The following is a 13,077-nucleotide window of genomic DNA, read 5'->3' on the forward strand; positions in this document are numbered from 1 at the left end:
CTAGATCTCCAGCATCTCTAAATTATGGTAGTTGAAGTACCATCAAACGGTACATAGAAGTCAACACAGAGATTTGTGTCTTAGTGTGTTTAAACTAAACATGAATATGTATTTTCGCTTGTTAACTTCTATTTACCGTTTGATGTCACTTCAACTACCATAATTTACTACATGCCAACTTTGTCTCACTTTGTTATCCCGCACTGGTTCCTTTTACTCCCACCCTTGCGCAATCACGATTTATACACCATGTTACCTGTCCCTAGACCAAGTCCCGTTTACATTTGTACTGTGCACTTTCCTCCCTAGGGTTTCCACGTGTGATTGGTGATTCAAATCCCCATTTTCCTTTGTTTTGTTTATCCCGATTGGTAACAACCAAAACTTATGTTTTTCCGTCTTTTTACTCATTGTTTTGTATCCTGACCAGCCCTGAAAAAGAAGTCACAGGATACTTCCCACATGTGACGAAACACCTGTTGGCTGGTTGCTTTTCGTTGTTGAGTGATTAAATACACTGAAATAACACACTGGTGTTGACCAAAGATATTAATTAAATACGAGACATTACCACCGTTGTTAAATCCTCATCACGTGTGCCCAGGACTGCGTTCCCATTATTGGTGTGGGTTTTTCGACTCACACATTTTTCCCCCGACCTGGCAGCACCGTACATACTTTGAGCATAGTAAGCATAACGGAAATAAGTCTGAGCGCCAATCTTCATGTTTTTACTAAAAACCATACAGAGAAAGAGCTGGCACATCTTTACCACTGATTATCAAATGTGAATAAAGATTATTATTATGCAAGAAACAACACTGGAGCAAGATCACAACTACCCTCACCAAATCTACTCTGGATGACAAATCAGCATGTAGAGAAAGTAGTGTGAGAGGCGCACTCCTTTTAAGAGATTATTTGCAAAGTTTTGCATGCTACACAGGACCAGGGAGCTGCCAGTCTCACACAAATCTTGTCAATGATGTGTATTATTAAAAATGTACTTGAATGCCTGTCAACTGCTATATGTGTTTAACATTTAATTTTTCAACATGAATACAAAATACAGCTAACATAATTTTCTTCAAACACAATTTTTCATTAATTTAAATCAAACATCATCCATTGTTCAATGTTCAAGAAATGCTGCTTGTAATTTTAACATAAATGTTTCATCAAAACATAACGCCATGAAATCATATGCAGCAATTATTCATTTGTGGATTCCGTAGTGTTCTTACATCGCCCTATGCATATCTGGCCAATGGTCCTCTCCTCAGGGGTCTAAGGAGAGAGGGTTGCATGTAGAAAACTATCTGATGCAAAAACTACTCCTAAACATGGGTAACCATTTCATTTTATGCAGCATGAATCCGTTCCACATTCAAATACCGTGCATTGACTTCGTAGCGGTTATAACTTCTTGGGAGGTTGCGTTACAATGAATTATTATGTGCAAACAGGTGTTTTAGTACTTTCTGTTCCACCTGTTCATTCTTCATTAGGATATTTTCGCAGAAGTGTTTGGTAAAAGGTGTGTTGAGGACCATGCTGCAGCCGTGCATATATCAATAATGGAGACATTAGCAATTAAGGTAAGTGTTGCTCCCTCTTTTCTTGGGGAGGGGCGCTAGTAGTTTTGCTTTTAACAACTCCTGCAGCATTATGGCCGCTTGCTATAGTCCGCTTGCTTACTGGTGACCCTTCTGAGGCCCATGCAGGAGAAACAAAAAAATAGGTTTCTTTTTCTGATGTTTTTTGTTTCATGAATGGAATACATGACCGCTTGTGACATCTAGTGTGTGAAGACCTCATGTTGTTTGAGATTTAAGCTGCTTGAAAAAAAGCTGGTCGATTTATAGTTTGTCACAGAGGAACAAGGACACCTTTGGGAGGAAATTTGGGTTTGTTCGCATTATGACTGGCTCTGTGGATTTGTAGGTACGGTTTCTGCACTAAGAGTGCTTTCAGTTTGGTAATTCATTATATTGACTTTATGCCCACCAAAAAGGCAGTCTTTAATGTAAAAAATGTTAATCCTGCACTGTCTCAAAAGGTGGTTGCATTAGTTGGGTAAGCACCATATACCTACGCCTCCTCCACCATGGAACGCACAGGCGAGCACACTTACAAAATTAACTACCCACCAGGGCTCTCCAAAAAAAACGCCAAACGTTACAAACACAACTTCCTGAAGGCTCACCCTGAAATACCGTGTGTGGACACCTACTTCTCTCAGAGCAATGGTGCCACGAGCACTGATATCATCTTCCACACTCTGCGTAGAGCACAGTGGAGGAGAGCGCTTCTCTCCATTCTCATTGGTTCCACCACCAGTAAAACCGCTCACAGCCGGACGCTCTCTATCACGCCATCCCAAGTTTTCCCCGGCAGAGCCACCATTACCATCTACAACAACGGGATCATTCTATTCCAAGCCACAGATAGGAATCTCGACCGACTCAACCACCTTTTCCCTACTTTCCTAATGCACATTACCAAAATGCGGTCCCCCACCTCGCACACACCAAGATGCTCCACACCCCCCAACTCCATGCCCCAACATAACGTAACCCCTGCACACCCCTCTCCCTCTGACGATTATCGTCCCCCCTCCCACATCGCACATTCCCCCACCCTCCCTTCCACCCATTCCACACCACTCCACTCCACTCCACTCCACCCCACACCCCGCACCCACTGTCGAAGATCACCTCATCCACTCCACCCCACACCCCGCACCCACTGTCGAAGATCACTTCACCCACTCAACTCCACCCCACTCCACTCCACCCCACTCTACTCTACTCTACTCCACTCCCCTCCACTCCTCACCCCGCACTCATGGACGAAGATCGTACACCTTCCCACATCACACCTACCCCCACCCTACCTTCCACCCACTCCACTCCACTCCACTCCTCCTACGAGTCTCGCGGTACCCACAACGGACCTGAGCATATCTCCCCTCCTCCGCAGCAGTTCTCTCTCACCCTACCCCCCCATTCTCACTCCTCACCCCCCCACCCCCCCCAACAAGACACACAGAGCCCACCACCCCCCGCTCCTCAACATCCCCCCCGCTCCACCCCCCCATACTCAGCCCCCACTACCTTCTTGACACCCCTATTGTCTTCAGTCTTCACTCTTCCCATAACTCTCCGGCGTCGCCCCCCAACGACGTCCCCGCCCTTACGTCCCAGCCGACCCACCCCTCACCCACACCCCTCGCCCACACCCTCTCTCACCCACCGAATACCACCCCTCCCCCTATTACCACAGAACACTCCACGGACAATGGCACACCCCACCCCCCCGACCCCAGCTCGCAGTTCAGCTCCCTATTCAACAACCTGCCTACGGTCCTCACCTCCAACGCTAGCCCCTACTCACAGCTCGACCTGATTTTAACAACGCTCCTACAAGTCAAAGACGAGGTCCACACCATCAAAGAACTCCTCCACACACACCCCAGACAACACCGACCTACAACCAACACCTCTGTGTCCAACAAAGGTCACACCCTCCGCACAGGCCCTCGCTTTCATCTCGCTCCATGGGTGAAACGGGTGGGCTCACACTCTCCGCGCTGGCCCACTATCCCCGACCGCAACAACGTCCACCGCCCCCGTCGCTCTCATAACTCCCTGACGGCTCATGACATAGACACCCTCCTCCGCTCATTTGGCCCTGGCCCGGTAAAGCGCACAACGCCCTCACAACTCCCCATACCCACAATTCTCTCGAATCCCATTAGGCACCCAACTCTAAGCAGCCGATGCGCCATCCCCAGCAATCTCAGAAAAATACCTCTCGCGCTAGAACACTCGACCACCCCTCTCACCCCCAGACTCAATTGCATCCTACTCAACTGCAGATCGGCCCAGAGGCATTCCTCCAACATTGCAGATCTCGTCACATCAATGGATCTTGACCTAGCCATTTTGACGGACACATGGTTAACTGAAGCCTCCACACCTATCATGGACATATTAGTCCCCCCCAATTACCACATAATTAGACTTGACAGAACCGGCAAGACGGGCGGGGGAATCGCATGCATTTTCAGGAGCAACCTCTCGGTTGCTAAATTAACCTCCCCCTCCATCACGTCTTGCGAAATCATTTGTCTTGATATCTCCAGCGAGGGCAAACCAGTATGTGCTCTACATCTCATTTATCACCCGCCTAGGGACAACCTCATCTTCACTCAACAACTCATGGACACGATCTCATCCAACGCTGGTCGGCAGATCCCGCAAATCTACCTGGGTGACTTCAATCTCCACTGGAACGATCAGAAAGACGCAGTGGTGAATAGTCTCAAATCCTTCCTTGACGCGTTTAACCTCACTCAAATATGCAACAGCCCAACACACGACATAGGCTCCATACTTGATCTCATCATCGCCAACGAAGACTCCACCCAATATGGGGCAATCCAACCTTGTGATTGGTCAGACCACCACATTATCTCCTTCTTCATCAATGAAAAGGTTAAACCTGTCTCGGCGCAACCCACCAAATCTAAGATCTGGAAAAGGGACATGAAGAACCTTAACCCCAACTCCCTGCCTCCCCACCTCACCAATAGCCTCCTTCCCCCTCCTGGCACCTCTGATGTTCAATCACTGACTGACCACTACCTCGACTCTATGAACTCAATAATCAATGAAGCCGCCCCACTGCAACTAAAGAGAGTCTCCACCAAGATCTCGAACCCTTGGTATGATGGCAGACTCAACGAAGACAGGCGGGCTATGCGAATGGCAGAACGCACATGGAGATCAGTCCCCTCAACGCGGCATCGCAAAATACTTAAGAGCAAGAGAAATGCCTACTTTAGGAAAATAAAGCGCGCAAAATCTGATTTCTTCAGCCTCCAGCTGGACCAAGCAAAAAACAGACCAAGAAAGCTGTTCGAACTGGATCACTGACATAATATCGACGACACAAATATCGAGATACACAAATATCGAGTCAAAAATATCGATTGACAAAATATCGACTCCCTATCTTCAAACAGGTAAGTACCAAAATATCGACTCCAAAATATCGACTTACAAAAATATAGACTGTCAAAATATCGATTTTTTTAAATGTCTTAAAATTAAGTTAAAACTAATATAGTAATAAATATATTTAATATAAACTTAGAAATAATTAATAAAAAAATGTAATTTTAATAAATAATTTATATAATTAAAAAAATTATATCACCAAAAATTACACACACACACACATATATATATATATATATATATATATATATATATATATATATATATATATATATATATATATAAACATATTATTAAATAAACATATATAACATTTTAGAAAATGTTTAAAATTTATTGTTACAACTATAGTGAGTTCAACATTAGCAAAAGTGTTGGATAGCGTAGAGGTCAAATTTACTACTCCCACTCCAGTGGGTGCAACAGTAGGGAAAGCGCTGGATAGCGTAGAGGTTAAAATTACTATTCCCACTCCAGGGATGTATGACGTTACAACGCATACTTTTACAACGCCTACCATTACAACAAAACTTTTACAACGCAAAAACTTTTACAACGCATACATTTACAACGCAAGATTTTACAACGCATATACCTTTACAACGCATACCATTACAACGTAAGTATTGGTAAGTATATAATAATTTTTTGAATATAAATTAATAAAAAATATTATAATATAATTTAATATAATTTAATTTTATTAAATAAATTTAATTTAAATGTAATTTTACTTTATTTTTACAAAGTACCCCTGTACCCCAAAAACCCAAAACTGACCCTGAACCCTAAAAATACCCCTTTACCCATAAACTGAAAACTGACCCTGAACACTAAAAATACCCCTTTACCCGAAAACTGACCCTGAACCCTAAAAATACCCCTTTACCCCAAAAACTGAAAACTGACCCTGAACACTAAAAATACCCCTTTACCCAAAAACTGAAAACTGACCCTGAACCCTAAAAATACCCCTTTACCCCAAAAACTGAAAACTGACCCTGAACCCTAAAAATACCCCTTTACCCCAAAAACTGAAAACTGACCCTGAACCCTAAAAATACCCCATTACCCAAAAACTGAAAACTGACCCTGAACCCTTAAAATACCCCTTTACCCCAAAAACTGAAAACTGACCCTGAACCCTAAAAATACCCCTTTACCCAAAAACTGAAAACTGACCCTGAACCCTAAAAATACCCCTTTACCCAAAAACTGAAAACTGACCCTGAACCCTAAAAATACCCCTTTACCCAAAAACTGAAAACTGACCCTGAACCCTAAAAATACCCCTTTACCCATAAACTGAAAACTGACCCTGAACCCTAAAAATACCCCTTTACCCAAAAACTAAAAAGTGACCCTGAACCCTAAAAATACCCCTTTACCCAAAAACTGAAAACTGACCCTGAACCCTAAAAATACCTTTACCCAAAAACTGAAAACTGACCCTGAACCCTAAAAATACCCCTTTACCCAAAAACTGAAAACTGACCCTGAACCCTAAAAATACCCCTTTACCCAAAATCCCAAGCATATAACCTTTTTTAAATAATTATATACTTACTAATACTTACATTGTAATAGTATGCGTTGTAACGGTATCTGCGTTTTAAAAACATGCTTTGTAAATGTATGCGTTGTAAAAGTTTGTGCAATTTAAAAGTTTTGTTGTAATGGTAGTGCATAGTAAAAGTAGCGTTGTAAACGTTGCATACCCACTCCAGTGGGTGCAACAGTAGGGAAAGTGTTGGATAGCGTAGGGGTTAAAATTACTATTCCAACTTCAGAGAGTGCAATAGTAGGGAAAGTAAATACTTCACAAATATATATAAATAACATAAATAGTAATACCAATTACAAGTAATTAAAATATTAAAAAAGTGTATAAAAATATTAAATATTTATTTATAAATACAAAAAAATATATTTAATTATAAAAATTGCCTACTCATACTAATTAATTACCTATTAACAATAAATTAATTTACAATTTAAAAATTAATAAATTATTTTCAATTACCAATTATATTTTAATTAATTACCAATTAATAATTAATTAACAATGAATTCAAAATAAATATCAATAAATAAATTAACATATTTAATAAATTATAATTAAATTACTTCCCACCCTATTCCCCTATAAACACACAACCCGCTACAGAAAATAAATTACTAAAATTAAAATATTTATCAATTAATCAATTATAATTAATTACCAATTATATTTTAATTAATTACCAATTAATAATTAATTAACAATTAATTCTAAGTAAATATCAATAAATAAATTAACATATTTAATTAATTATAATTAAATTACTTCCCACCCTATTCCCCTATAAACCCACAACCCGCTACAGAAAATAAATTACTAAAATTAAAATATATATCAATTAATCAATTATAATTAATTACCAATTATATTTTAATTAATTACCAATTAATAATTAATTAACAATTAATTCTAAATAAATATCAATACATAAATTAACATATTTAATTAATTATAATAAAATTACTTCCCACCCTATTCCCCTATAAACCCAAAACCCGCTACAGAAAATAAATTACTAAAATTAAAATATTTATCAATTAATCAATTATAATTAATTACCAATTATATTTTAATTAATTACCAATTAATAATTAATTAACAATTAATTCTAAATAGATATTAATAAATAAATTAACATATTTAATTAATTAGAATTAAATTACTTCCCACCCTATTCCCCTATAAACCCACAACCCGCTACAGACTTATATTACACAAAAAATAAAAATTATTATTAACTTACCTTAAATTCGATATTTTTGTTGTCTATATTATGTCTAGTCGATATTATGTCCATTCTATATTTTTGATTCGATATGTCCATTCTATTCGATATTAATTTTCTCTAGTCGATATTTTTGTTGTCTATATTATGTCTAGTCGATATTATGTCCATTCTATATTTTTTACTCGATATTCTGTCCAGTCGAAATAAAAGACTCGATATTATGACTGTACACCGTTCGAACTAATCAAAACTTAAACCAAGACGCAACCCCTTCTCTCAAACGACTCAACAAACATCATCCCACACTGTGAAGACTTTTCTGCCTTCTTTAAGCTAAAGACCGACAACATAAGGAATGACCTCCTTAATGATGTAAGACGATACCCGAGCATCACCAAAATGCCCGACACCTAACCTAAAAATAACGCCTCCTGGTCGTCTTTCGAAACCTACTCTGAAGAAGCAATACACAAACTGCTCGGCTCCTTGAAGCCTTCTAATCACCTCACAGACCCATTACCTGCCAATGCTGTTAGAGACTTCATCCCCGTGCTTCTCCCACTCTGGACAAAAATCATTAACAGCTCCCTTCAGCAAGGTCTCATTCCAGACTCCCTCAAAGTGGGGCAAGTCACGCCCATACTCAAGAAACCGACAGCTGATCCGGCTGACTTAAACAACTACCGCCCTATCACCAATATCCCCACTTTGGCCAAGCTGTTGGAAAAATGTGTGCAACTCCAACTAACAAAACACATTGATCAGTTCGAACTCCTCGACCCTCACCAATCAGGCTTCCGGGCGAAACACAGCACGGAGACGGCCATGACACACATAATTGATGACGCTCTCCAAATCCTGGATCGCAACGACTCCTGCCTCCTCATTCTCCTGGACCTCTCCTCAGCATTCGACACGGTCAAACATGAGAACTTATTAGAGCTCCTAAATACCAGAATGGGCTTATCCGGGACTGTACTCAAATGGTTCACTTCCTTCCTTCACAACCGATCCCAGAAGTTCAAGATTAACAACGTGCTGTCCTCTCCAGTGCCAGTAGATTTAGGCGTCCCACAAGGATCTTCCCTCTCACCCACGCTGTTCAACCTCATCATGGAACCACTCGCTACCCTGCTCCAGGCATCCAATGTACACTTCCACATGTATGCCGATGACACTCAACTATACCTAAAGGTACAATCCCCGGAAGATATCAAACTTCTGAACTGCACACTTAGGAACACCCAATCTTGGTTGGCCGACAATCACCTCAAACTAAATGCATTGAAAACTGAGTTCCTCCTGATATCACCCCCTGCGAAAATTACCACCACCCATATATGGCTCAATCACCTAACAGCATTCAATGTCCAACCCACCATCGTGGACTCTGAGAAGTCCTTAGGCATCACACTAGACGCAAAGCTCAATATGCAACAGCACATTAGCAAAGCAACGAAAGGAGCTAACTTTCAAATTAACACTCTAAGGAAACTCAAACCCTTCCTCCCAGCCAAGGACTTCCAAACTGCTGTACAAGCACTAGTCATCCCCCGCATAGACTATGGAATTGTGGCCCTCAGCGGTCTCCCTCAAGCAACAACAGCACCCCTAAGAGCCTCCCTAAATGCGGCCGCGAGACTCATTTCGGGCTCAAGGAAACACTCTCATATAACCCCTGACCTGAAATCGCTGAAATGGCTCCCCCTCGAAGCCAGAATACAATTGAAAATTGCGGTTATGACACACTCAGCCATACACCACAAGGCTCCCACCTACCTCACTCAAAAGCTGACTATATCAGGAGGTTCGAGATCCAATAGAAGTACTAAAAGTCTGCTCCTGAAACCTCGCAGATTCCGTAAGGAAAAAACCTACAAGCGCTCCTTCTCAGGAATGGCACCGAGGATCTGGAATGCACTCCCTCCTGAAACGAGGATTATCTCCTCCACTGTACTCTTCAAGAAAGAAGTGAAAGCCATCCTTATGGCCAAGTTTACATGATCCACACTGTTGCTGCTCAGAGTCTATGCACCGATCTTGTAACGTCGGATAATTAGTGATCCATTAACTTTCTGTTCATGACCTATTGACCTCTTTTGCAGTTGGATCATAGACCCTGCACCGTACTATAGTATTATCTTTTAAGTGTTTACTGGTATCCACTGATCTCCATGGCAGCTGGATCAGAGTCCCCCTGCACCACCCTATCCTAATGTCTATTTGAATGTTTAATATTATCTTTAGACCTGTGTTGTAGCTAGCTCAGACTCAGCACTATCTTATATTTTTGTCTATTTGAGTGTTCTCTGCTACCTCATGATCTCTATTTTAGTTAGAGCAAAGACTCTACACCACCTTATTCTACTGTCTAGCTGAGTGTTTACCTGTATCTTATTGCACATGATTGTTATCCTATTATGCTACCGTGCACTATACTGTACCCAATTACTATGTCTACTCACCCTACTGTAAAGCGCTCTGATATCTGCTAAGATCTTGTTTGCGCTATATAAACTTTGAATAAGCACCATATTAAGGTTTAACATTGTTGTGGGTGCTAACCTCTATGGGGCCAAACTCTATGCACCTTCCAGAAATCTCCTAATGACTAGTGTTTGGAAAAAACGTCTGCCAATTAAATCTCTCGATTAAGGCACCATGGCAGCTAAACATACTTTTAGTAAAGAGTAGAAGAGATGTTTGTAGAGTAAATAAGCGAGGTATTATGTAGTGTAGAACAAGTTACTTACCTTCGGTAACGATATATCTGTAAGAAACAGTAGTTAGTATTAGATTCGGATCCAGACTGACGCCTGGGGATATTCTAAGGTAAGGAATCTAATACTAACCTGTTTCTTTCAGATATTGTATTTATACAGCCCTTACTACCCCTGACGAGGTGTTGAAGCACTTTTCAACGAGTAGCGCGCTACTCTGGAACCCAAAAAGTATTAGTGGTGAATTCGCATGAGGAAACATGAAATTAATTTGAGCGGTGAACAGGTGAGTCTTATTTGGATTCAAAAAGGATAGTGGAGGGATAGAAGAGGGAAGGGTTTGCATTTATGCATTGCTTGGTACCCCTGATGAGGTGTCAAACCAAACAAACCAAACCAAACAGGATTAGTGCTGAATTAGTATAGGGAAAATAGGAAATTAATTTGAGCGGGACATGAGAGTCTGTTAGTTGGATTGAAAAGGATAGTGGAGGGATAGAAGTGTTTATTTGGAGATTATAGCAGCAGGAGGAGGCTTGGGATAAGTAGAGGAGAGGTGGAAGAGTTTAGAAAAGCTTGTTTGGGAGGTCCAAATGGTAAAAGAGGTTTGAGAATATGCAAGAAGGGGTATAGGAGGGAAGAGTCTAGAAAGGGTTATTTTGGGGGTCTAAGGTCACAGCAGTAGAGTGGGGTTTGGGATGAGTTATTATTATAAAATTTATATGGCGCACAGCTACCCGGAGGTTTCCCGGCGCCTACGGACACGCAGTACAAGGAGGCAAGGGCCTAAAGCTCTACTGATTAAAAAGCCAAGTTTTCAGATCTTTGCGAAATTTAAAGTAGCTCGTTTCGAGTCGTAAATGAAGTGGAAGAGAGTTCCAGAGGACAGGAGTCAGAGAGGTAAAAGAGCGTCCGACCATTCAGGCTCGTTTGATCCTGGGAACCTGGAATTGATTAGAGGATCGTCGTAGGCGTGAAGGGCGGTAATGCTGCACCAAAGCACCTAGATAATGGGGAGCGGAGCCCATGTTTATCCTGTGCATATAGCAGAGGGCTTTAAATTTAGCGCGATTGCCAATCCTTAGCCAATGTAGTTCACGGAGTGGACTTGTAGTGGAGGCCATTCTGGGGAGTTGGCAAAGCAGTCTGGCCGCGGAGTTCTGGACTACTTGCAGTTTGCAAAGCACTTCCTTACTAGCACCCAGATAAAGCACGTTTCCATAATCTAACCTGGACACGATCTAGGCCTGGATGACAGTTTTTTGCGTAGAGGATGGAAGCGTCCAGAGAATTTTCCTGAGCCACTTTAGAAACACAAAACAGGTAGAGGCAACTTTAACCACTTGCTGCTTTATAGACAATTGGTCGTCAATAATAACGCCAAGGTTGCTGGCCGATTGTGACAGGAGGGGAAGATCGCCCATTTGCTGAGGCCAGTGTTGGGGGCCCAGAGAGTTTTGTTTCCACTAAAGATGCGGAGTTCAGTTTTCCCACCATTTAGTTTCCGTTTATTTGCATGCATCCAGTCAGCTATCTTTTTTAGCCCCAAGTGGAGAGAGATGATACCTTCGAAGTCCCTTTGGCTGAGTGAGTGTGGAGGTAGAGGATATACTGAGAAAGTTATAGGGTGAGAAATAGAGCAGTGCATTGGAGAGGCTGAATTAGGAGAAAAGATACATATCTAGATACAGAAGTACATGGAAGGTATATATGTATGAGTAAGGTCATATATATGTAGTTTTAAGTTGTATTTCATAAACTCAGACTTTCAAGTGTTGCAGTACTTTAAGCTAAATTTTTAGTTTTTATATATTTTTTTCTTTTCAATAGTGAAGTAATTGTAGATGAATAGTTATGATAACAATTTACCTATTTATGCAGTGACATATATGCATGTTAAAAATAGAATATATAAACGTAAGTAATGTGTACATTTGTTAAGCCGAACAAATGTGTACATTGGTTAAGCCGAACAAATATCTATATATTTATAAACATGTTTATACACATTTATACAAAGGAATACACAGATCTGGGTACACATATATTATCCAAAATAACAGCTTATAAACACAGTTTTATGCTGTATATTTATGGTTGAGTATGGTGGTTATGTGGGGAAGAGCAAAGTCTTGAGGAGACTTCTGAAGATAAGGTAGTTATCTGTGGCTCTTCGGTATGGGGGGTAAAGAGTTTCATAGCCTGGCTGCTTGAACCGAGATGATGTGCCATCTATGGCTTTTAGGTTGAGCCTAGCAGCGAGCATGCGCTGCTCTGCGAGAAATGCTGTATCTAATCTACTGGGGCACAGTCACTCCCCACCACTTTCCATTTGTTCTTTCCTCTGTCTGTCAAAATTGCTTTCTTTTCATCTGAAAACGCTGCTCGTTGTACGGCCTTTGGGTGGGTTTTGATTTTCGTGGGGACTGCTCCAGTTATAGGTCCCCTTACTTATGGCTTTAATTGTGTGTTTGGTGCATTCTATTCCAAATTAATGGTCTCGCGCAGTATCTTGCTTGCCCATGGACGCTCTCTGCTTCAGCT

The 13,077-nt window shown here is 41.1% G+C and overlaps 1 protein-coding gene across 6 annotated transcripts in view; it reads right to left on the minus strand.

The window, feature by feature from the left end:
• MTA1 (metastasis associated 1) overlaps positions 1 to 13,077 on the minus strand; it is a 761,697-nt gene that overhangs the window by 477,846 nt on the left and 270,774 nt on the right. The gene's annotated exons all lie outside the window — the stretch shown is intronic.

Source organism: Lissotriton helveticus, chromosome 9, assembly GCF_964261635.1.
Source record: "Lissotriton helveticus chromosome 9, aLisHel1.1, whole genome shotgun sequence".
Lineage (NCBI taxonomy): Eukaryota > Metazoa > Chordata > Amphibia > Caudata > Salamandridae > Lissotriton > Lissotriton helveticus.